Source organism: Diabrotica virgifera, chromosome 9 (genome assembly GCF_917563875.1).
Source record: "Diabrotica virgifera virgifera chromosome 9, PGI_DIABVI_V3a".
Taxonomy (NCBI): domain Eukaryota; kingdom Metazoa; phylum Arthropoda; class Insecta; order Coleoptera; family Chrysomelidae; genus Diabrotica; species Diabrotica virgifera.
Window position 1 is genome coordinate 42,349,511 of NC_065451.1, and position 22,943 is coordinate 42,372,453.

A 22,943-nucleotide genomic window follows, 5' to 3' on the forward strand; every position below is an offset into this window, starting at 1 on the left:
TTAATTTTTACTCCAATTTCCCCATTCAGATTTGTTATTTTCTGTTTAACCGAATCAACAATAGACATACTATTGTGAAGACATAAATTTTGAGCCTCTAATTTTGTAATTGAACTTTCAATGATATCGAAATTCGATTTTATATACAACAATTGATTTTTAATAGACTTTTCTTTAAAAATATTTTGACAGTTATCAATAGCGGTACAAGTCGGATCAAAACTTGAAATAACGCTTTTGATGTCGTCGTAGTGTTCAGATAAAAATATAGCACTTTTAAGCCAAGTTCCCCATCTGGTTAATACTGGTTCTGGTGGTAAAGGAATATCGGGAAGCATCTCCCTATATACCTGTACACGTAGTGGTGCTTTCAGAAATACTTTTTTTACATTATTTATTAAGGTGTTTACATTGGGAAATTCAATTCTAACTTTCTCTGCAACTCTGTTTAGGCCGTGCGCCAAACATGTACAGTGAATTAAATTAGGGAAACAGATTTTAAGATTGGATGCAGCTTTCATCATATATGAGGCGGCATCACTAAGCATTAATAATATTTTTTCAAATGGTACTTGATCAGGTAAAAAAAAATTTGTTAGGGATTCGTTAACAAATCTAGCTATTGTAGCATAGTTTGTTTTTTCCAAACATTTTACACTAATTAAGTATGAGTTTTTAAAATCGCCAGAGTCGTTAAGAACTCCAACAATTAGATTCGCAATTTGTCGACCCTTTGTATCCGTTGTTTCGTCGACGGAAATCCAAAGATATTCGGCTTTTAACTGATTTTTAATACTCGTCATCACATCTTTGTAACATGCACTGACATATTTTTTCCGAAGAGTTGAAGAACTTGGTATTTGAGCTGGTTTATCTTTAATCTTGCAATAAGTTTTTAAAAAGTTTTGACACGATTTATGTTCTAACTTGTGCAGAGGGATATTGCAGTTCAAAAAAAAATGGCATAAATCCTTTGCAAAGGTTTCTTGCCCAACTGACGTATTCTGAATCTGCAAACTGTTCTGTAGAATCTGCTGGCGAGGTTTATTATCATTTTTTGATAGCTTAGTTTGGTGAAGTGAAGTTTTTATGTGTTGAACTACTTGGAATTTCTTTTGACATGGAATCTGGAATATAATGATAATGATGTTTTAGATGTTTTCGTAAATAGATACCTACATTAAAATGATCAAACTTTTTAAACCTCCCCCAATTTTTTTTTATTTCTCAAAGTGAAATTGAAATCGTCAAACAATAAAGTACAGTCAGTGTACCGTAGTATACAGGGTGGGCCACTCTCAACACCTCGCTCTGTATAAGCCAAACCGTTGCGAACTTTAAAAAACAGTTTTTGAAGAAATGGGACGGTTTGTCATTTTAGAATAGACAGACACATAGATGTGCAAAGAAGTTTGATAAGTTTAAAAATCTATTGAAGTGGAGAACTTACCTTTTTATCACAAATGGTGCAAAACATACTTTCACTGTCGATAACTTTTAGATGATTGTTACTTCCAATCCAACTTCTGAGAAGACTTGATTTTTCCCTTGCTACTTTAGGCATTTTCACAATAATAATAAAATGATTTTTTTACACAGTATAGTCAATAACTTGCAATCACAAAAGTTGAATAATCGGCGATTGATTTAAGACTAACCATTCATAAAATAAAATAATCTATCCTACCCTTAAAATGCTTAAAATTTCGTTTTGGTTGGTTTTCCCAGAATAATTCATAGTTGGCCGACACCAGCAGAAAGTACAGGTAATATTTGTAATGTTATTCAAAATATAATCGGTATTTACTTAGGTAATTTGTAAATTCTGAGAAGTCTATAAATCTTAAATATCCGGATAATGATACCTGCAGCTATAAATAACGCCCATTATGTTTATGGGTACAACAACAAAGGAGCTTAACAGCAAAATATTTACTTTCACATTTTATTTTAATGGATGTTGATGTTACTAATATATACCTTATTTTTAAATGGGGTAGAGTAAATTCCCATCAAAATATGCATTTATATGCTCTTAAATCTCCAAATATGCAAGGCATATGCATTTATGAAAAACATGAGAAATATGCAGCATATATATGCATATGCATTTTGCATATAATCCAGTCTTTATATATAACACGCCAATATAAGACATTTGGTCGGCGTTTTAAGGGTTTTAACCCATGTGTTTTTGGTGGCTTAGCATGTAGAGCTTGCTTAGAACACTGATGATGCTCTCTTTGGAGTGAAAACGTTCTGTTTTTAATGTAGGCCTTTATTGGGGTTTTAAATAAATATACCTTTTACACAGAAGATTTTCTTCAATTTTTGTAATTAATGGTATACAGGCAGTTACAGGAAATTTTTCCTTATGGATTTTTTATTATCAATTTTACGAAAAAAAGTTATTCTTCATAAAATGCTCTACCTGGTCTAGAATCTAAGATGCAACCATCAGATATTAAACTTTTTTGGTTTTATACGAGGTATGTAAATAATATGAATTTTTCTTAAGAGTTAAGTGCCTTTATTATTCACAATATTTTAATTAGAAGGATGTAATTGAACACTGAAACATACGTTTTAATTCCAAACAATTTTTCTTAATAACAATTTTCGATATTGTGAATTACAAAGGTACTTTACTTTTGAGTAAAATTCATATTTTTTGACATACCTCGTATAAAATTAATAAAATTGATAAAATTTTATGTTTGATGGTTGCATCTTAGATAATATACGATTTCATTTTATAAAGAATATCTTTTTTTCGTAAGACTGATAATAAAAAAGTTATCAATAGGTTCCATGTTACGCAGATATACTGTATAAGAACTAAAAAAAATTTTTTGTTGAACATTTATTATTATTGAAGCTTATTATTAAATGTATTTTAGTTAAGTTTTACAGAAATAGTTTTGATCACTTTGTATAAACATTTTTTCAGCTAGTAATTTTCGGTTTTTGTATTACATTGTTGTTATCCTTCTTAATTCTCTTAAATAGAAATAGTTTACTTTATTTCTAAAGTAAAAAAATTTAGTGCATTATAAAGACTACATCCCAGTCCTAAAAAAACACCTACAAACTGTAATAGATCTGTTCAAACTTAAGTAATACCGTCTTCAAATGGTGTTAATTCTGTAAAACTATGAAATTTTCAAAAATTACATTTTTTGAGACATCGTATCGTTTGAATTAAATTTTTGAGATTTTTTTTGAATAAAACATCGTTTAGTAAGATATTTGAAAGGTAAGTTGTGCAAAATTTAGAGTTTTATAAGAGAAATTGTATTAGTTACACATTTTTAAATCATTTTTAAACAAAATTTATATAAGTCTCACTCTCAGCCCACACCGTACTTATGTATGCTCATATATTTTATTTATTTTTATTATAACCATAAGATAGTTTAATTATTCTTCTTTCATGTCCAACTTGTAAAATTTCATTTGATAGATTAGTTAAAGAATTACATTAAATTAACTCAACCGTGCACTTCGCCGTACGCTAGTTTACAGTGCGCCAATGTTTGTGAGAAGGGTGACTTTAGCGTTAAAAATAAAAAATTATAGAAGCTACAGATTTAATTTTAAAACAATCTTTATATATGGTTTTTTTTTGTAAAAATTTCTGAATTTTGCAATGGTCGAGTCAGTTTTTTTTCTAAAATATATATTTTCAGAGTTATTTAAAAAAACATCTAATTTCGCATTTCATTTGTTTAATAAAAAATGAAGCACCCACTTCTCGAGTAGAACTTTTTGATATGTTGTTTATTAAACATTTCTTAAGAAAATTACAAAAAGTTCTATCTTGTTTGATTTTTTCCGAAGTGAAAATCTATATGCACTCCCCTATTTCACTAATTTTATAGACAAAATATAGGTCACGTATAACTATTTTAATATTAAATGCGATATAATTAGCTCCTAATCAAAGATCAAAGTCTCTCCTCCAAATTACATTACACACGCGTCACATTTTCCATAAATATCCCTTTGTCAATTACTAATTTACAATCTCTAATAAAGCATAATCAGACTAAACCCCCATCTAACACTAGTGTGGATATTCACTACTCCCCTAAGGATCAATTAGACGTTAAGGGAGTACTTGAATGAAGGGCGATTGCCCTTTAAGGGACTCTGTCAACTAGTTTGCCCTTTGCACACATGTTATAAGCCGGATATTAAGACAAGGTAAGGTTGACGCGAATCTGAGCCCCGGATTATTTGTGGAGGCGCAGATGCTCCGTGTGGTTGTAGTAATATTTCATAATAGACTAAACATGGGAGATTTCTAGCTGTTTGTTGATATGTTTTCCAAAAATGTCTCCATCTCTGTAGTAGATGACGTTAAGCTTATACAGGATGTTAGTAAATCAGTTCAACAGATGCTTCGCTTCTAGATACAGTGGGTTGAAATTTTTCTTATAAACTGACGATTTATTTATTGCTCTAATTTGTTTATTTATTTACAAAAAGTTTATTTTGCCAAAAAAACAGAATATTACAATATACAACAGAGAATATACAAAACGTTTTTAGACAAAAAAGGATCTTCTCACGATTATAAAACCGATTACAAAAAGTCCACCACAAAGGTAGACCTTTGCGAAAAGACCCCAATGAGAAGTAATATTTAATATAAGACAAAAGAAAAAATTAATAAACTAAACCAAAACTGAACTGTGTTGAAGGAGAAGAGCATTAACAAATCAAATACGATAATATTTATAATATAACTTCTAGACCCAACGAAAAAGTGCCAAGGACGAGAAGCCGGACAGTGTGCAGATTCTCGACAGCTGGATAGATGGTAGAAAAATAGTTGTTAATAATTTAATTTAGTTAAGTTGTTCTTGTAATAACATGTTTCTTATATACTTTCTAAATTTAACCAGAGACAAGTTTTTTGTTCTTTTTGACAGCCCGTTCCACATTTTGACAGCTAGATAAGAAAATGATTTTTGGAAAGCCGCAGTTCTATGACGCGGAAGAAGAAATGTTCCAGTGTTCCGTGTAGTATGTATTCTAGACAAATCTGAAAATTTTTCATTTAAATATGGAGGTTTCCCAGTCTTAACAATTTTGTATATAAAATTATACATATGTTGCCTCCTTCGATAAACCATTTTGAGGATGTTATGTTGATTAAGGTAAGGTGTTATATGGCGATTATACGGAATTCTATATGAAAATCTTACACAACTATTTTGGATTTTTTGGATTGACTTTTTAAGTAACCAAGATATAGAGTCGCCGTAAACAACGTCACCATAATCAAACAGGGACAAGACAAGAGTATTGCAAAGATAATATTTTTGTTTAGATGTTAAGTATTTTTTTATTTTATATAAATTTTTTAATCTGAGATATCCTGCAGTTAACTTTTTCTTTACATGTTTTTGGAAAGAAAGTTCATTATCAAAGATAATACCCAAATTTTTTGCATGTTTTACAATGGGGATTGGATTGTTATTAATGTTAATTTGTAATGTATTTTCGATAAGCTCTCTGGCATTTTTATTTTTATTTATAATTATTATTTGCGATTTGGATGCATTTAATTGTAAATTGTGATTTTCTGCATATGAAGATATACATTTAAGGTCCGCATTTAATTTATTTTGAGTGTCTATTATAGTTTGTCTATTTATAGGTATTTTTAACTGGGAGTCATCAGCAAACTGCTTAAATTTGCAGAATTTAATGCAGTTTTTCATGTCAGCAACATAAATGGAAAATAACAGAGGTGAAATTACCGAACCTTGTGGGACGCCATTTTTAACTAATTTAAATTCTGACTTATCAACACTTGAGTCTTTTTTAACAAGAACACAACTAAATCTATTCGTCAGTAGGTTTTGCATGAGATTGACTGCACTGTTGGAAAAGCCAAAGTAATGAAGTTTGGCCAACAGCATCTCGTGACCAATAGTATCAAATGCTTTACTAAAATCCAAAAGGGTCATGCAAGTACTATTTTGTTTTTCTTCATTTTCTCTGATGTCATTCAAAATGCTGACAAGTGTTGTAGTGGTACTAAAATTTTTCCGGAAACCCGACTGGCAATCAGGTATTATTTTGTTAATTTCAACAAATGACTCAATTTGATTATATAAGTGCTTTTCAAAAATTTTAGATAAGACAGGAAGTATACTTATTGGTCTCAGATCTTTCAGCTCCTTTGGTTCAGGTATTTTAGGTAATGGTTTAATTATAGCTTTTTTCCAGCCAGATGGATAGAATGAATTCAAAATACACGAATTAATTATATTCAATAATGCATCTGCACAAAAAGGGTAGCATAATTTTATATCTTTTATTGTTAACCCATCATCACCAGCTGCATTAGACGATATTTTGGAGACGATTTTATTTAAATTTTCCCTGTCCAATAGTGTAAAATTAAACTCGTCAGTGTTGTCTGTAAGCCTGTTGCTTTTATAAAATTCTATCAAATCTGTAGAAACTGTGTTGTTTTTGTTATCGATTTCTGAAAAAAAGTTGTGTATATTTGTCGCATTGTTAAGATTATCTGGTATATAGAATTGATTTTCGTTATAAGTAAGATTGAGTTTTTTTGCTGTTTTCCAAAATTCCCTCCCTTTACTCTGTCCAAATGTATTAAAAAATGTGATTTTTTCCCGTATTATAGCATGTTTGGTAAAATTCCTCAATTGTCTGTAGTACTGTAGAGACCCTTCCGTTTTTGTTCTCATATATTTTTTATGTGCTTTATCTCTAAGCTTAATCAACTGCTTTATGTTGGTAGTTATCCATGGCAAATAAGGTTTTTCGGAAATTTTCCTGGTTTTCACTGGAGCATGCTTATTTAAAATTTTATTTATGTGAGACGTGAAAATCTCCACTTTTTCTTCAATACTATCAGTCACGAAAAGCTGCTGCCAATCGAGCATTCTTCCTTCTTCCATTAATAAATCATAAATGATGTTACTGTAGTCTCGGTATGTTACAGTTTTTTTGTGGCAGGTTATTTTAGGTAGATTCAGTATTGTATAGACCAGGTTATGATCCGTCACACATTGAGATATTGCCAATGATCCTGATTTTATGCATTGTATGTTTTGACTAGTAATAATTATATCGATTAAACTAGATGTGTTATTTGTAAAATTAAACCTCGTGGGCTCTTTAATATGTTGATCAAATTGTAAAGTTTGTAACAAGTTTTTTAGTCTGTTTGGATATGTTGTATTACTTAAAAAGTTGATATTTAAATCGCCGACAATAATAATGTTCTTATGTGCAACGGTTACATAACCCAGTAAATCCTCAAACTGGTCTAGAAAAACAGATTCGCTTACAGAAGGTGGCCTGTAAATATTAATAAGTATATAGTTTATATTTTTTACAGTGAATTCTATGGCAATGTGTTCAAAAAAGGGAAAGTTTAAATCAATCAAAGAAAATTTTATATTATTTTTAATATAAAGTGCAACGCCACCCCCTCTTGCTAATCTGTCCTTTCTTACAAACCTATATCCCGGAAGTCTGTAGGTGAAACTTGGCATGTCGGAGTTTAGCCAAGTCTCAGTCAACCCCAACATGTCAATGTCCAATTCCATCATATAGTTTGTAAACTCGTCAAAACCAGTATTTAAAGATCGTACATTTAAATGGCCTACTGAAAAATTACTCAAATTGCTTATTAAAAACTCGTCGTTATTATTTTCCAACTGTCGAGTGCCCAAATAATTAGCCATATCCCATAATAGCTCCTCTCCCCGCACCAATGTAGGTCAAATTACCTCTTCCCAGATTACACAGTTCAGTTTTGCCCAAAAGATTATTTAAAAAAGTTTTAATAACTAAAAAAAGTGCCCTAACTAAATATTTCATATTTTTCAATTTTATCTCACAACCCGCCTATTTAACTTTATCTAAGTAGTTACTAATGTCCCGGAAAAAAAGAAAGAAAAAAAAATATATACAAAAAAGAAAATCTACTAATAGATAATAACATTTTTTAAAGAGTTTCTGTTTGTTTTGTTATTGTTTACAATTTTACAAAGTAAGTATGCGTATACATATACATAAATTTTTCGACTTTTTGAATAAGATGGAACGATAAGCCTACCCATTATTATATTATTATAATGTAAGTTTGCTACTAGGCTAATAATATTAGTTAACGAAAAGTTTTGATATTTTTTGATATCGATTCGGAAGAAAAAAAATAATAAAAAATGAAGACATGAATAATAAACAGTATAGAAAAGAGCCAGTTTTTAAATGTTAGAAAGGTACCTAGTCTTATAATGTAATAAGTTTATTATTAAATATTGTATTATTATAGACAAATATCACTTATCTACACAAACGATCAACATAAAACACAGCATACAAGGTTACCTTCAGCAAAGAAGAGATGTAAATAACTTTAATCCATACCATAATTCGGTGTTTTATTAATTCATAGCATAGTGGTTAGTTTCCATGATAAATTTTTTCCAATTCGGGCTCACTGTGAATGCGAAAAACTTTGTTAATTTTATTTTTCACGAAAACATTGCCGTTAAGCACCCACGCACTATTTTTTGAGAAAAGCTGTATGGCCTTCCTAAACAAACTAAGACGTAATTTTGTTAAATCTTCTTTGATTTGCACCCCCGAATTTTTGAGATTTTTTCGGTTTCTCAAAATCGACTCTCTCACTTGGCACGTCGTAAACCTGACTAAAATTCCGCTTGGCAAATTGTTATCATTTTGGTTTTTATTAGGTATACGATGGCATTTTAATAGTTCACTTTTTTCCACGTTTATTTTCAATTTATTTTTAAACAGGCTTAAAACTTTTGCTTCAAGGTTTTCTTCATTTTCACTATTTAGACCGAAGATTCTGATGTTTTGATTTCTCGATGTTTGTTCATGGTCGTCAGACATTTTCAGGAGTCGTTTGTTTTCTTCAACCAATGTGTTTACTTGGGATTGAAGGGCATCAATTGCCGCCGACTGCTGATTAAGCCTTTCCTCCAGCTTGCTCGCTACAATTCCTGCTACTTTTTCAGCGATTTCTTGCAAGTATTTATCATTAAAAATACTTATTATGGCACCTTTGATTTCGCGCATGTCTGTCGTTGATATTACCATAATGGCGACTGAACCACTTTAGATTTTGTAATATTCACCAAATTTTGCAAACAAATAATAGCGAATCTCACTGAAAATGTATTGTAAACACAAAACAATAGTTTATACTACACTTTATACTAACTTTTGTAATTAAAAACTGTATGCAATTAACTATATCGGGAAAAATTTTAAGAGCGGTTGCAAAACTACAACGTACTACTCGTGCGCCATCTACCCCCCTCCATTTATCGTATGGCAATTACAACACATTTAGAACAAAATTACAAACACTAGTAATATAGGTATATGACAAACTTTAAATAGTTACAAACAAACATCAAGTGTATTAATATTATAATCAATTGAATCTGAAGTTGCAAACAGAAAGTCTTCAGGGCTACCATTGTAGGATCTTGAGGGACAGTCTTCAGTAATGTGGTCAATGGTTTTGTTCTCCCCACAGTCACATTGAGGAGACGGGTTCTTTCCCCATTTATGTAGCATGTATGTACATCTGCCATGTCTGGTTCGGATCCTATTTAGAGTGGACCATGTTTTACGTGGAAGATAAAAACCTGGTGGCTTGTGGGTAATGCAGGGCATGTTATTTTGCCATGAGTTCCATTCTTGGGACCATGCCTTCGTGATGTTGAACTCATCATGTATCATTCTTGCCGTTTTTATTGGTAGTTTTCTAGAGCGGAGACAGGTATTTCGTGCATCCTCGGTATCTTGGTGGATTTCTAGAGCGGAGACGGGTATTTCGTGCATCCTCTGTATCTTGGTGGATCGGCAGATTTATATTGTTCATGATCTTTTTGTATTCATGTGTAAGTGCGTCAACCGTCGTAAATGTGGAGGTGGGATGTGAATTAATACTGGAAGCCATTGGGTGGTAGTTGATTTAATTGTAACAGCTATCATCCTCATAGTACTGTGCAGCTGAGTGTCGACTTTTTTTACGTGTGAGCTGTGTAGCCAAACTGGAGCACAATACTCAGCGATCGAGAAAACAAGGGCTAAGGCAGTAGAGTGGAGAGTGGAAGCCGATGCTCCTCAGGTGGTACCGCAGAGCTTCTGTATGATATTATTTCTTGTACTCAACTTTTGGGCAGTTTTTGTTAGATGCTCTTTAAATGATAGCGTTCTGTCTAGTGTTACGCTCAGGTACTTAGGTGTTTTGTTGTGGGTAAGTGTGATATTTTCAAACCGTATGTTGAGTTCCTTTCCAGCAAGTTTATTGTTCAGGTGAAAGCAACTAACTTCTATTTTGGATGCATTTGGTTGAAGTCGCCGTTTGCGAAAATATTTGCCCAATATATGCCCTTAAAATAAAAACCCTTAAAATATATAATAATCGCATTTAACGTGTTCTAAATAATGGCTACCATTTTACAATTAACAGTAACCAATTACAGTAACAGCTGTTAATTGTAAAATGGTTGCCATTATTTAGAACACATCAAATGTGATTATTATATATATTTTAAGGTTTTTTACCCTGACCAGTGGTTTGATCCCTGGGTCAATTTTAAATTTGTAATGTGTTTGTTCAATGATTTCTCTACATTTGAGGTATTTACACCTATGAGAAGATAGCTCTGATAATGGCATTTAAAATGCTGAAAGTACTTAGCTGAATTATAACAAATTTCTTTACACACTATCAGTTTTTTGAAAACATACACCAGTTTCCGTTTTGATTTAGAACAAGATTAGATCGGGCAACCCATATTTTTCGTAATTGTTAACATTCTAAATTACATCTCGAATAATTTTTATCCATTAAACAGATCGGTGCAAATCGACCTTACATCGGAGCCTCTACTAAAATGGTTGCAATAACTAAAGTAAGTTGAATTAAAGTTACAGAATCCTGGTCTATATCAGATATGAACCTAAATAAAGCAATAATTATGCTATTATATTAAACTTGAAATTGAAAATGTTCACCTACTCATACGTTCACCATTATTTGTCTGCGAGTCTCTCGATCCACTTAGAATACACTGCTAAAACAAACTACTAATGTTATTGGTACTTCAAATACCAACAAAGTTTTGTTTACCTCCGCCAACCTCCATCCATACTTATCTGATTATTCGGAAGGAACTGAACTTCGGGAAAACTTGCTCAGACTTTCCCATATTGTTCGGTTACTTTGAATTCTGTTTGAGAAATTCGATGCTGAATAATCTCATTTTCATTCATAAAATAATAATATTATGGGAAAATAGGAACTTTGTTGTACGTTTATTAGCTCTGATTAACTTGGCAGAGATAAAATATTTGTTTTATTCTGTTTTGCCTTATTTCAGTATGTTTTGTTTTTGTATTAAGGAAATATAATATACGAAATAAATATAATTATATACGAGATTTATAATTATGTTTTCAATGAAATATACCACTTAGAAATGTTAAGTAATAGTATAATCAGTTACGATAGGTTGTCTTTTTGTGTTATGCGGTTGGTATAACACATAACCGCATAACACAAAAACTTGATTTATATTAACCGGTTGAACAGGCAAGATTTCGAAAAGGGTTTGGTACTATAACGATCACTTACAAACCATCAGAACACTGGTAGAAAAAACCACAGAATATAATGTACCTTTACATATGGCATTTATTGACTTTCACAAGGCTTTCGATAGTATTGAAACCTGGTCCTTTTTGTCAGCCCTAAGGGATGCTCGAATAGACTCACGGTACACTAAACTCATTAAAAACATTTATGAACAGGCCACATTCCACATCAAAATAAATGAAAACGAAAAAACCGAAAAAATACGCCTTGGTAAAGGTATTAGACAAGGTGATACTATTTCACCAAAACTTTTTACCTTAGCATTGAAAAATGTGTTCAAACAGCTCGACTGGGAAGAAAAAGGTCTAAAAATTTATAGTGTACGTTTGAGTCATTTGAGGTTTGAGGACGACATAGTATTATTCAGTACAGATATCAAAGAACTGGAGTAAATGTTGAAGGAATTCAACCAGCAGTCAAATAAAATAGGTCTCAAAATGGATCTTCAGAAAACAAAAATAATGAGTAATGTACAAACTAATCTTGTTATTGACAACGTCAGTCTTGAAAATGTAGACTACTATATATATCTTGGACATACCATTAAGATCGGCAAAGAAAACCAAATAGCCGAAATAAAAAGACGCATACAATGGTCTTGGGTAGCTTTCGTCAAGTTAAGCTTTATCTTGAAGAATAAATATATTACCAATGTGTCTAAAACGTAGAGTTTATGACAAATGTATCTTGCCTGTAACTACATATGGACTGGAGACCATGGCCTTTACAAAGAAAACCTTAGAGCAGCATAGTACAACCCAAAAGCGATGGAGAGGGCCACACTAGGGATTAGTTTGAGAGACAGAATTCGAAATATTGACATTGGTGAAAGAACAAAGATTGCTGATACCGCAGAACGTATAGCAAGGCTCAAGTGGTAATGGGTCGGACATCTTATATATATATATATATATATATATATATATATATATATATATATATAACAAAAGATGAGAAGTTATTGGTTTAACGACCACTCGTACGATATCAATCAAATGAAATAGAGAATGTGGAGAAATCCCCTTACGAATAATTCACACATCCACCATTTTGGGTTGGGAAAATTTTTTGAATAGAATTAAAAATCCAAACACTAGTTCTTAGAAATGTGTTTCGCCCCCTTCAACCTCTCTGGGCTCATCGGTAAGGATGAGAGGTTGAATATCCTTAGACACATTCCACTCAAAAAACAACATTCGAGACCAAGACATAGCAGAAGCGTAGATCTACGCCAAATCTGAAAATGACAGTCTCAAGTTTTAATTCCCTAATTACTTGAAGTAAAACATATGTTTAAAACAAAAGATGAGAAGTTATTGGTTTAACGACCACTCGTACGATATCAATCAAATGAAATAGAGAATGTGGAGAAATCCCCTTACGAATAATTCACACATCCACCATTTTGGGTTGGGAAAATTTTTTGAATAGAATTAAAAATCCAAACACTAGTTCTTAGAAATGTGTTTCGCCCCCTTCAACCTCTCTGGGCTCATCGGTAAGGATGAGAGGTTGAATATCCTTAGACACATTCCACTCAAAAAACAACATTCGAGACCAAGACATAGCAGAAGCGTAGATCTACGCCAAATCTGAAAATGACAGTCTCAAGTTTTAATTCCCTAATTACTTGAAGTAAAACATATGTTTAAAACAAAAGATGAGAAGTTATTGGTTTAACGACCACTCGTACGATATCAATCAAATGAAATAGAGAATGTGGAGAAATCCCCTTACGAATAATTCACACATCCTAGGATGTGAATATATTATTGGGTGTGAATTATTCGTAAGGGGATTTCTCCACATTCTCTATTTCATTTGATTGATATCGTACGAGTGGTCGTTAAACCAATAACTTCTCATCTTTTGTTTTAAACATATGTTTTACTTCAAGTAATTAGGGAATTAAAACTTGAGACTGTCATTTTCAGATTTGGCGTAGATCTACGCTTCTGCTATGTCTTGGTCTCGAATGTTGTTTTTTGAGTGGAATGTGTCTAAGGATATTCAACCTCTCATCCTTACCGATGAGCCCAGAGAGGTTGAAGAGGGCGAAACACATTTCTAAGAACTAGTGTTTGGATTTTTAATTCTATTCAAAAAATTTTCCCAACCCAAAATGGTGTATATATATATATATATATATATATATATATATATATATATATATATATATATATATATATATATATATCAAACGGTTTTAAAACATCTTGCGACGTTGTCCGATGCCTAATTACCATGACACTCTATCGTCCCATTGGCCCTCTCTAAGATCTCTTGCGCTCATCGCCTTCGTTACTCCCTCTCTCCAAGATTTCTTGGATCCTCCTCTCTTTCTGCGGTTTGGTGGTGCCCATTGCATAATTATTTTAGGGAGTCTTGAGTTATCCATCCTCTGGACGTGTCCGTACCATATCGGCTGTTTTCTTTCTATGTCTGTTGTTAGAGAGCCGTCAACCCCCATTCGCTGTCTTATCTCATCATTACGTATTCTCTCTCTGCGTGACACTCCTACTGATCTTCTAAAAGCGTCCATTTCTACTGCCTCCAGTTTTCTTCTGTTGTTTTCGGTTATCCGCCAAGTACACCAGTTAATAGGGAAAAAATTCATCGATTTCACGTAAAAATGTTAAGCAGGGTTTTGAAGGTTTTAAACGATAGATGAGGGATAAATGATGATAATTCCGTGAAGACGTACAGCTAATATTTCTTCTTCTTTTTTCTAAACAGTTACAAAGAATGAAAAACTCAGTTTTTTGACTATAAATCGTTTCTTGTACACTTTAGAGAAAAATATTTCAAATAAATATTGTAGATCTTAAAAAGTTCTTTAACTTGGTGGAACAAGTATTAAAATATATAAAGAATTGACCGAGATAATTGTAAAAAACTCTCATTTTTGCACTAATTTATAAATGTTAATAACTGTATTTTTTGCACAACGATATTTAATTTAACTACTTTAGATTATGCCAATTAAAGGGTTATTTCAGTGTGCTAAATTTCAACTAGATTGACCAAATAGTTTATGAGTTATTCAATTTGTTTATCCCAATTGTTTAAACAACTGTTCTTGCCCTAACAGTGACTCTAGAGATATTTTACAAATCCCAATCGATTATTTGAGACTTTAATTTTAAGATGTATTGAAAATGTTTTAAGATTTTGTTAAAATAGTTATTAAAAAAACCGTCTGAAAAAGACCCTACTTTTTAGGTTATAAACAATTGGAATAACTTTGACAGTTTTTATGATACACGCTTGTATGTAGGTTCACTGAAAAGCTGGTGAAAAAATATACTTTAAAATTGTAAAAGAATTTTATGTGACCAATATAAATCAAGTTAGAATTTTTTTTCAATAAATCATATTTCCATTGTTTATAAACATTAAGAGCTGAAAATTGAATGAGTTGTTTAAGAAAATCTATATTTTATGATCCACTTCATATATTGCATATGCGGTGAAAAAATAAAAAGTCATGACTACTCATGACCCGTTAAACTGATGGTATTCGTGAAACACCGCCAACGAATGTGAAGGTGAGAATAGCTTCGTTTTATTTTTTAGAATGGAATCCCAATTTAAAACAATTTACAATTAATTCAACTTTTATGTGCAGAGCTCAACAAATCTGGGTACCGAACTAAAGTAGCAGATGAAGATGCAGACGTATTAATAGTGCAGACATCTCTTTACGAACATACATATGAACCTGACAAGATCGTTGTAATAATTTGTAATGATACCGATATAATCATAATATTGCAACTCTCTGTTCCGGACAATTACATATATTTTGAAAGAAAAAAAAAAAGCGAAAAAGGACAATCTATCTATCTATTAGAGTTGTAATAGGTTTAAACAATCTCATATAAGAAAATACGTTGGGTTCTTCTTATATCGTTTTACTGGGTGTGATACAACTTTTTAGATCTGATAAATATTTTTTATGACGAGAATGCTAACAAGGAGGACATCATGAAAAACGGATATATCATTGTTGCTTTGTATTCTGCTGCAATTGATGTTACATATAAAAAAAACACAATAACATATTGGCATTAAATGAGTTACGATTTTTACAATTTGTAAGAAATACAGGGAAAAAAAATTTGCGTTTATCATCAATTACAACACTGGTTAGGTAAAAAACTGGATGCTACCGATACCCAATATGGATAGAAAAAGACTGATATGGATTTTGAACCCATTTACACCTTATATTGTTTGACTCCTTAAGTGATATTAAAACAAATAGCATGTAAATGTTTAACGGGTTGCAAAAGTACAAGATGTGGCTGTAAAAAATATGGTATAAACTGTACGGATCTTTGTACACACTGTGCAGAGTGTGCAGTGGAAGAACAGGAGAAAAAATGTTGCAATCGCGCTGCAGTGGTTCTTGACGATGTCGAGTCAGACTTTGTAGACGATGAACTAACTGTAACTTGCCGAGAAGTTTAGAAGTTGTAGATGTTCACTAGAATAATCAAATTAAAATTCATAAACAATGTTTTATTTTTTATTTTTATACTTATTAGATGCCTACCTAGACAAATATTAATAGCTTCTTTCAATTAAATCATAATAAAACAAAAATTAATTTTTTAAAAACTATCAAGGACTTTTATATACTATTAATTATTGCAATTAAAATAAATAAATATTGTATTGTACTAATTTATAATTATTTTATACTTATATAAAAAATATACTTTGTTTAATAAAATTTAAAGAATTTTTACGAAATACTTGTAAAATTCAATAACTTTTATAGTATAATTGAATCAATTGATTTTCACGGGATTTTCCCATTTTCCCGGAAGTTGAAATTTGCACAGTTTTTATTATTTTTCTGAGCTAACCCAGTTAAAAAAAGAAGGTTGCGCGAGCTATGGAAGGTGATAATTTATTGCAGTTTTTTTTTCCAAAAAAGGAAGCGAAGCTCGAACAGTTCCCACCTTCACTTTCGTTGGTGGTGTTTCACGAGTACCGTCAGTTAACGATACCGTTATAATAAGTTTTTTTATTATTTCACTGCCTATGCAATCTATACACTGGATCATAAAATATAGATTCCCATAAATACAATATGTTCAATTTTCAGCTCTTAATGTTTATAAACAAGGCAAAATTGATTTATTAAAAAAATAATAACTTGATTCATATTAGTCATATACAATTATTTTTTCTATTTTAATATGTATTTTTTCATCAGCTTTTCAGTGAGCCTACATGCAAACGTGTGACATAGAAATTGTCAAAGTTATTCTAATTGTTTATAACCTAAAAAGTAGGGCCTTTTTCAAACGGTTTTTTTAATAACAATTTTAATAAAATGTTAAATTTTTTTAATATATCTTAAAAATAGAGTCTCGAGTAACTGATTGCGATTTGCTAAATATCTCTAGAGTCACTGTTAGGGCAAGAACAGTTGTATAAACAATTGCTCTCTTGGATAAACAAATTGAATAACTTATAAACTATTTGGTCGATCTGGTTGAAATTTGGCACACTTAAATATCCCATTAAAGAGCATAATTTAAAGTAGTTAAATTATATATCATTATGCAATAAGTAAAGTTATCAATATTTATAAATTGATGCAAAAATGAGGGTTTTTTGCAATTATCTCGGTCAATTGTTTATATATTTCAATATGTGTCCCACCAAATTAAAGAACTTTTTAAGGTCTACAATATTTCTTTGAAACATTTTTCTCTAAAATGAACAAAAAACGTTTTATCGTCAAAAAACTGAGTTTTTCATTCTTTGTAACTGTTTAAAAAAAAAGAAGAAGAAAAATTAGCTGTACGTCTTCACGGAATTATCATCAGTTATCACTCCTCTGCCGTTTAGCACCTTCAAAACCCTGCTTAACATTTTTTCATGTTTTTTTACCTATTAACTGGGGTAAAGTTTCTGCTCCGTACAATAGACTGCTTTTAATAAGAGATTCGTAGATATTGTGTTTTCTTCTTTTTCCTATTTCATGATTCCATAGTACGCTGTTTAGACAACCTATGGTTTTTTTGTTTTATAGCAAGGCTCAAGTGGCAATGGGTCGGACTTCTTGCCCGAGATAATCCCGAAAAATGGACACAGAGACTAACAAACTGGAGACCAAGAGAGAACAGGCGAGGAGTAGGCAGACCGCAGAAGAAGTGGGCAGATGATATCAAACAAGTCGCGGGCAAGCAGTGGATGAGAATTGCCAAGAGTAGAAATCGATGGAAGCAAATGGAAGAAGCCTATGTCCAGCAGTGGACGAACACAGGCTGAAGAAGAAGGTTCCTTTTTTAGTTTTGCATATAGCGATATAAACAAAAAATATATAGATTTAAAGTACTTTATTGCTTTTGAAAATATGTCCCACCAAGATTTATACACTTTTGCAAACGTTCAAACCAATAATTGGTAAAACCGTTATTCCAGTCTTCAGTTGACACCTGCAAAATCGCTGTTTTAGAGGCATCGATGGCTTCTTCTGGCGACTGGAATCGCTGCACTCTCAATTCGTGTTTCGGAAAATCAGTAACAATTAACTCTGTGTTGGATCGTCCTTCCATCCCTAATAGACATCCTTACATATAAACTACTCTCTAAATTTTTATGAAATCCATTTTATGGTGGTGAATACCTAAAACAGTGCAATAAAAATAAAAAAAGAATGTGTGTGTACTTTGTACACACGTAAAAGGTTATATGTACTTCTATTTTATGATTTCAACGAAATCAATATACTTTAAACAGTTTATTTATATTTTATTTAAATATTTAACTAATTTTATTACTTACTACTTTCCAAAAATTTTTATTGAAACAATACCAAAAATTAAAAAAATAAAAGAATAAAACTCACGCAAACACATTAAAAAATGAAACAAAGAAATGATTTCTGAACAATAATTTTTGGCAAAAATTCTGACTATATACGTATTTTCTGAAAAAGAAAAATAATAATAAATAAATTTATAATCATAAAATGTATAAAAAAATAAAAAATTAAAAACTTGCATCGGTTATCGAACCTGCGTCTATCAGGCTGTTAGAGTTTGAAATCCCCGCACGTAGAATTTAACTACCGAGAAATATCAATAATGTGAGAAGATACACACAACTGAAAGTTCTAAATTTTTTTTGACAGTTGTTTATTCTCTTAGTTTAATCAAATTAGTTTGAATTTTGTGGAATTAAAATATTAAAATAAACAAAACATAGACTAAAAAAAACAACATATTATATGAAGATTTGTAGAAATTTTGTTGGTAATCAAATTATGTAAATCAAAGCATTAGGTACCTACTAGCTAGATACATTTTCCAAATAGGTATGTAATTTTTTATTACATGAGTGAAACATTTACAATTACGTGCCTGTTGCTTTTAAAAACTATTAAAAAGTCACTACAATTATAAACTTGCCTTTGTCTGTGTCCTCACAACAATAAAAACTAGATAATATACACAACATTTGTTTACCCATAAACATTGAAGTATTATACTCTGGGCTAATTAGCAAAATACAAGGAAAAGTTATTTACCAGCAATTTTATTGCTGGAATCGAATCTAATTATTGTATATATTAATAATATAGGTATGCGAAGTCCGCAGATAGTGTGCTTCTTTTTTTTAAACAAAATGGCGCCCGAAAATCGTGTTTTTTTTTCAATTTTCGCTCTATAACTCCAAAGATTTTAACTTTACACCAAAAACACCCAAATAAAAATTCACCGCAATTAAATTCTACATAGAGACGTGTTTTTCCCGATTCACTTCGACGAAAACTTTCCCCGGAAAAAGCGGGTTTTTCCAACAAAATCTTTAATTTTCAACCAAAATTTTATGTAAGTACTTGTTAATCAATCATTAAATAACTTAGTAATGTAAAATCCCTTTTCGTATAGATTATAATTCCAGAAGGCGATGGAAATTGAATGAACAGTTTAGCAACAATTGAATTGTTAGTTCAAAATTTCCGGTCGCTATAATAACGACAATAATTATGGTGTATAAGAATAACTATGATTTTTTCACTAGTAATACCACTAGAGGTCAAATTATTTCCGAAAATTTTTTTGAGATCATGAATATTTTGAAAATTTCCCGAGTCGCAGACGAGGGAAATTTTCTAAAAATATTCATGATCAAAAAAAATTTCCGGATATTAATTTGACTTCGCGTGGTATTCGGTAAGAAAATTCCACACCAAATTTGCATTTAAAAATCCAAAGCTGCATGAACAGATTAATAGCGCGCCATAGCTTTGTCAGCAATTATTTAGGCTTTCAAATTCGTGATTTCTACTCATTGTAGTTGCATGGGAATACCATTTCAAGATAGAAAATAGTATATTCTTCAATTTTACATATGTTTTGAGTAACTACAAGTGATAGAAAATGAATCAAAACTAAATTATGTAAATAAATAAAAACCAGTCTGTCAAAAATATTCTGTTATTGTAAACGTCAAAAAATTTCCACTATAATTCGCTGTTGGGTACCCCACGAGCAAAAAATTTCCGATAAAATACCTCCGTTGCCATGGTGATCTGTCAAAATAACGTATTTTGATTGGTTCAAAATTACAGGTGTGGAATTTTCATAAAAATACACTATACCTATCTAATGTACTTAACAAAATTAAAATTGGAATATTTAAGCCGCCTCAGGAATATTTTAAAATTATAAACAATTTTTTGGCTTATAAACAAATAGAATATCTCGGGAAATATTCAACTAAATTAAATTATGAAAACGGAATTCGAAAATCAGCGGTAGGATGCTTCTTTTAAAAGAAAAAATGTTTAATTCTTATGAGTGATTCCGGAGACACAACCGGTCAAAGTTGACCGAAATTTACGGCCAAGATATAAACAATACGATCATAATTTTCAAACCATCACCTTTTTATTTTTGTTCTCTTTCTGCACACCAATTTTCGTATCTTCAAAATACTTATAACATATATTATTATAATAAAAACTATCGATAATACGTGTGAAAATTGCCAAAAATAGCAAAATTTTAAACAAAAATTAGGTTGGAGAAAATGCAACCCTCAAAGTTCAAAACCGATATACGTTAAAAAATCCATTTTCTCGGCTTCCCATGGAGCAATTTCCTTCATTCTTTTTTTGTTCCCTAATAACTCGAGTAAATCCATCGCAATAACGCACTATTAAATGTCAAACTTGCTTTTGTTTTGTTATAATAGATTAATTTATTTATAAGAACAGAAAACTACATATTCTTTCCAGTTGTAGGCTTTTTTTTAGATAAACTTACTACAAGTGTACCTTCTAAAGTTAAAAACATAAATATTCCCATTTGAAAGCTGTATAATTATTTAAACAATTTTTATTTAAACAAATTAAAATTTTGTGTTATAATAAATAAATTAATTTATTATAACAAAACAAAAGCAAGTTTGACATTTAATAGTGCGTTATTTCGATGGCTATACTCGAGTTATTAGGGAACAAAAAAAGAATGAAGGAAATTTCTCCATGGGAAGCCGAGAAAATGCATTTTTTTTTAACTTATACCGATTTTGAACTTTGAGTGTTACATTTTCTCCAACCTAATTTTTGATTGGAATTTTGCTATTTTTGGCAATTTTCACACGTATTATCGATAGTTTTTATTATAATAGTATATGTTATGAGTATTTTAAGGATATGAAAATTGGTGTGGAGAGAGAGGACAAAAATAAAAAGGTGATGGTTCGAAAATTATGATCCTATTGTTTATACAGGGTGAGTCATGAGGAACTGTACATACTCCTACCTCGTATAGAGGCTCCTATGGGGAATAAGAAATGACCATTAAAAAGTGTCTGCTCATTGTTTAATAATATACAGGGCGAGTTTCGCATTTTGACAGAAATTTGTATTCGTCATAATTTTTGAACGGTCAGATCGATGTGTCTCTTATTTTGGCCAATCGTTACACTATTACCACCTAATCAACTAATTTATTCAAACTGGAAAAAAATCAGGCCCGGCTTTAAAAAAATTTGTTCGTTTGGGTCTTAGAAAAAATTTCACCCTGTATACGCTTTTTGAAAACTCTTATATGAGTTTTACAAATTAGACATTTAGGCAATTAAAATAGCATATCTATTTTTTCCGCACACGATTACTTAATTTTTTATAAAAAAATCAAATTTCAGTATGAATTAAAAGTTTGGTAAAGTGAACCATGTGTTCAAAAAAAATAACTTTTATTAAAAAAATAATTTTTTTTTGCACAAATAAGTAATTTATGTTACCATCCAATCAACTGATTTATTCAAACTAGAGAAAAATCAGGTCCGGATTTAAAAAATTAGTTCGTTTTGGTCTTAGAAAAAATTTCACCCTGTATACGCTTTTTGAAAACTCTAATATGAATTTTACAAATAAGACAAATAGGCAACTAAAATGGCATATTTTTTTTTTCCCCACACGATTACTTAATTTTTTATTAAAAAATCAAATTTGTCAAAATCGGAATTTTAACCTAAAAATGAAAAAAAAAATGAACTCACGGTTTAACTCGCTACAACTCTGTTTCATTTTAATATTTTTTTTCTGAAATTTTTATAGCACATACCTCTTACCATTGTGAAGACTATGAAAATTGTTGTAGACTTTCAGTCTTCTTCTTGTAAAAGTTGCAAACTTGTAAATCGCAAAAATTGGGTGGAAAATTTTAATATTTATCAATTTGATCACGTCTATGTTAAACTATAGAGTCCAAAAGAAGTGTTACGGGAAGTTTTAGATGTAGACGTGTTATAGAAAAAAAAATGGTGAAACTTTTAATTTTAAGAAAAACGTTGTTTTTGTAAATTAATTTTTGTAAAAAAGTTAATTTTTTTAAATCTATGCAAAAACTTTGCCAAACTTTTTATGCATAGTCAAATTTGATTTTTTAATAAAAAAATAAGTAATCGTGTGGGGAAAAAATAAATATGCCATTTTAATTGCCTATTTGTCTTATTTGTAAAATTCATATTAAAGTTTTCAAAAAACGTATACAAGGTGAAATTTTTCCTAAGACCCAAACAAACTAATTTTTTAAATCCGGGCCTGATTTTTTTCTAGTTTGAATAAATCAGTTGATTGGGTGATAACATAAATTAAATATTTGTTCAAAAAAAATTCATTTTTGTAATAAAAGTTATTTTTATTTTAATCTATGGTTCACTTTACCAAACTTTTAATTATTCATAGTCAAATTTGATTTTTTTT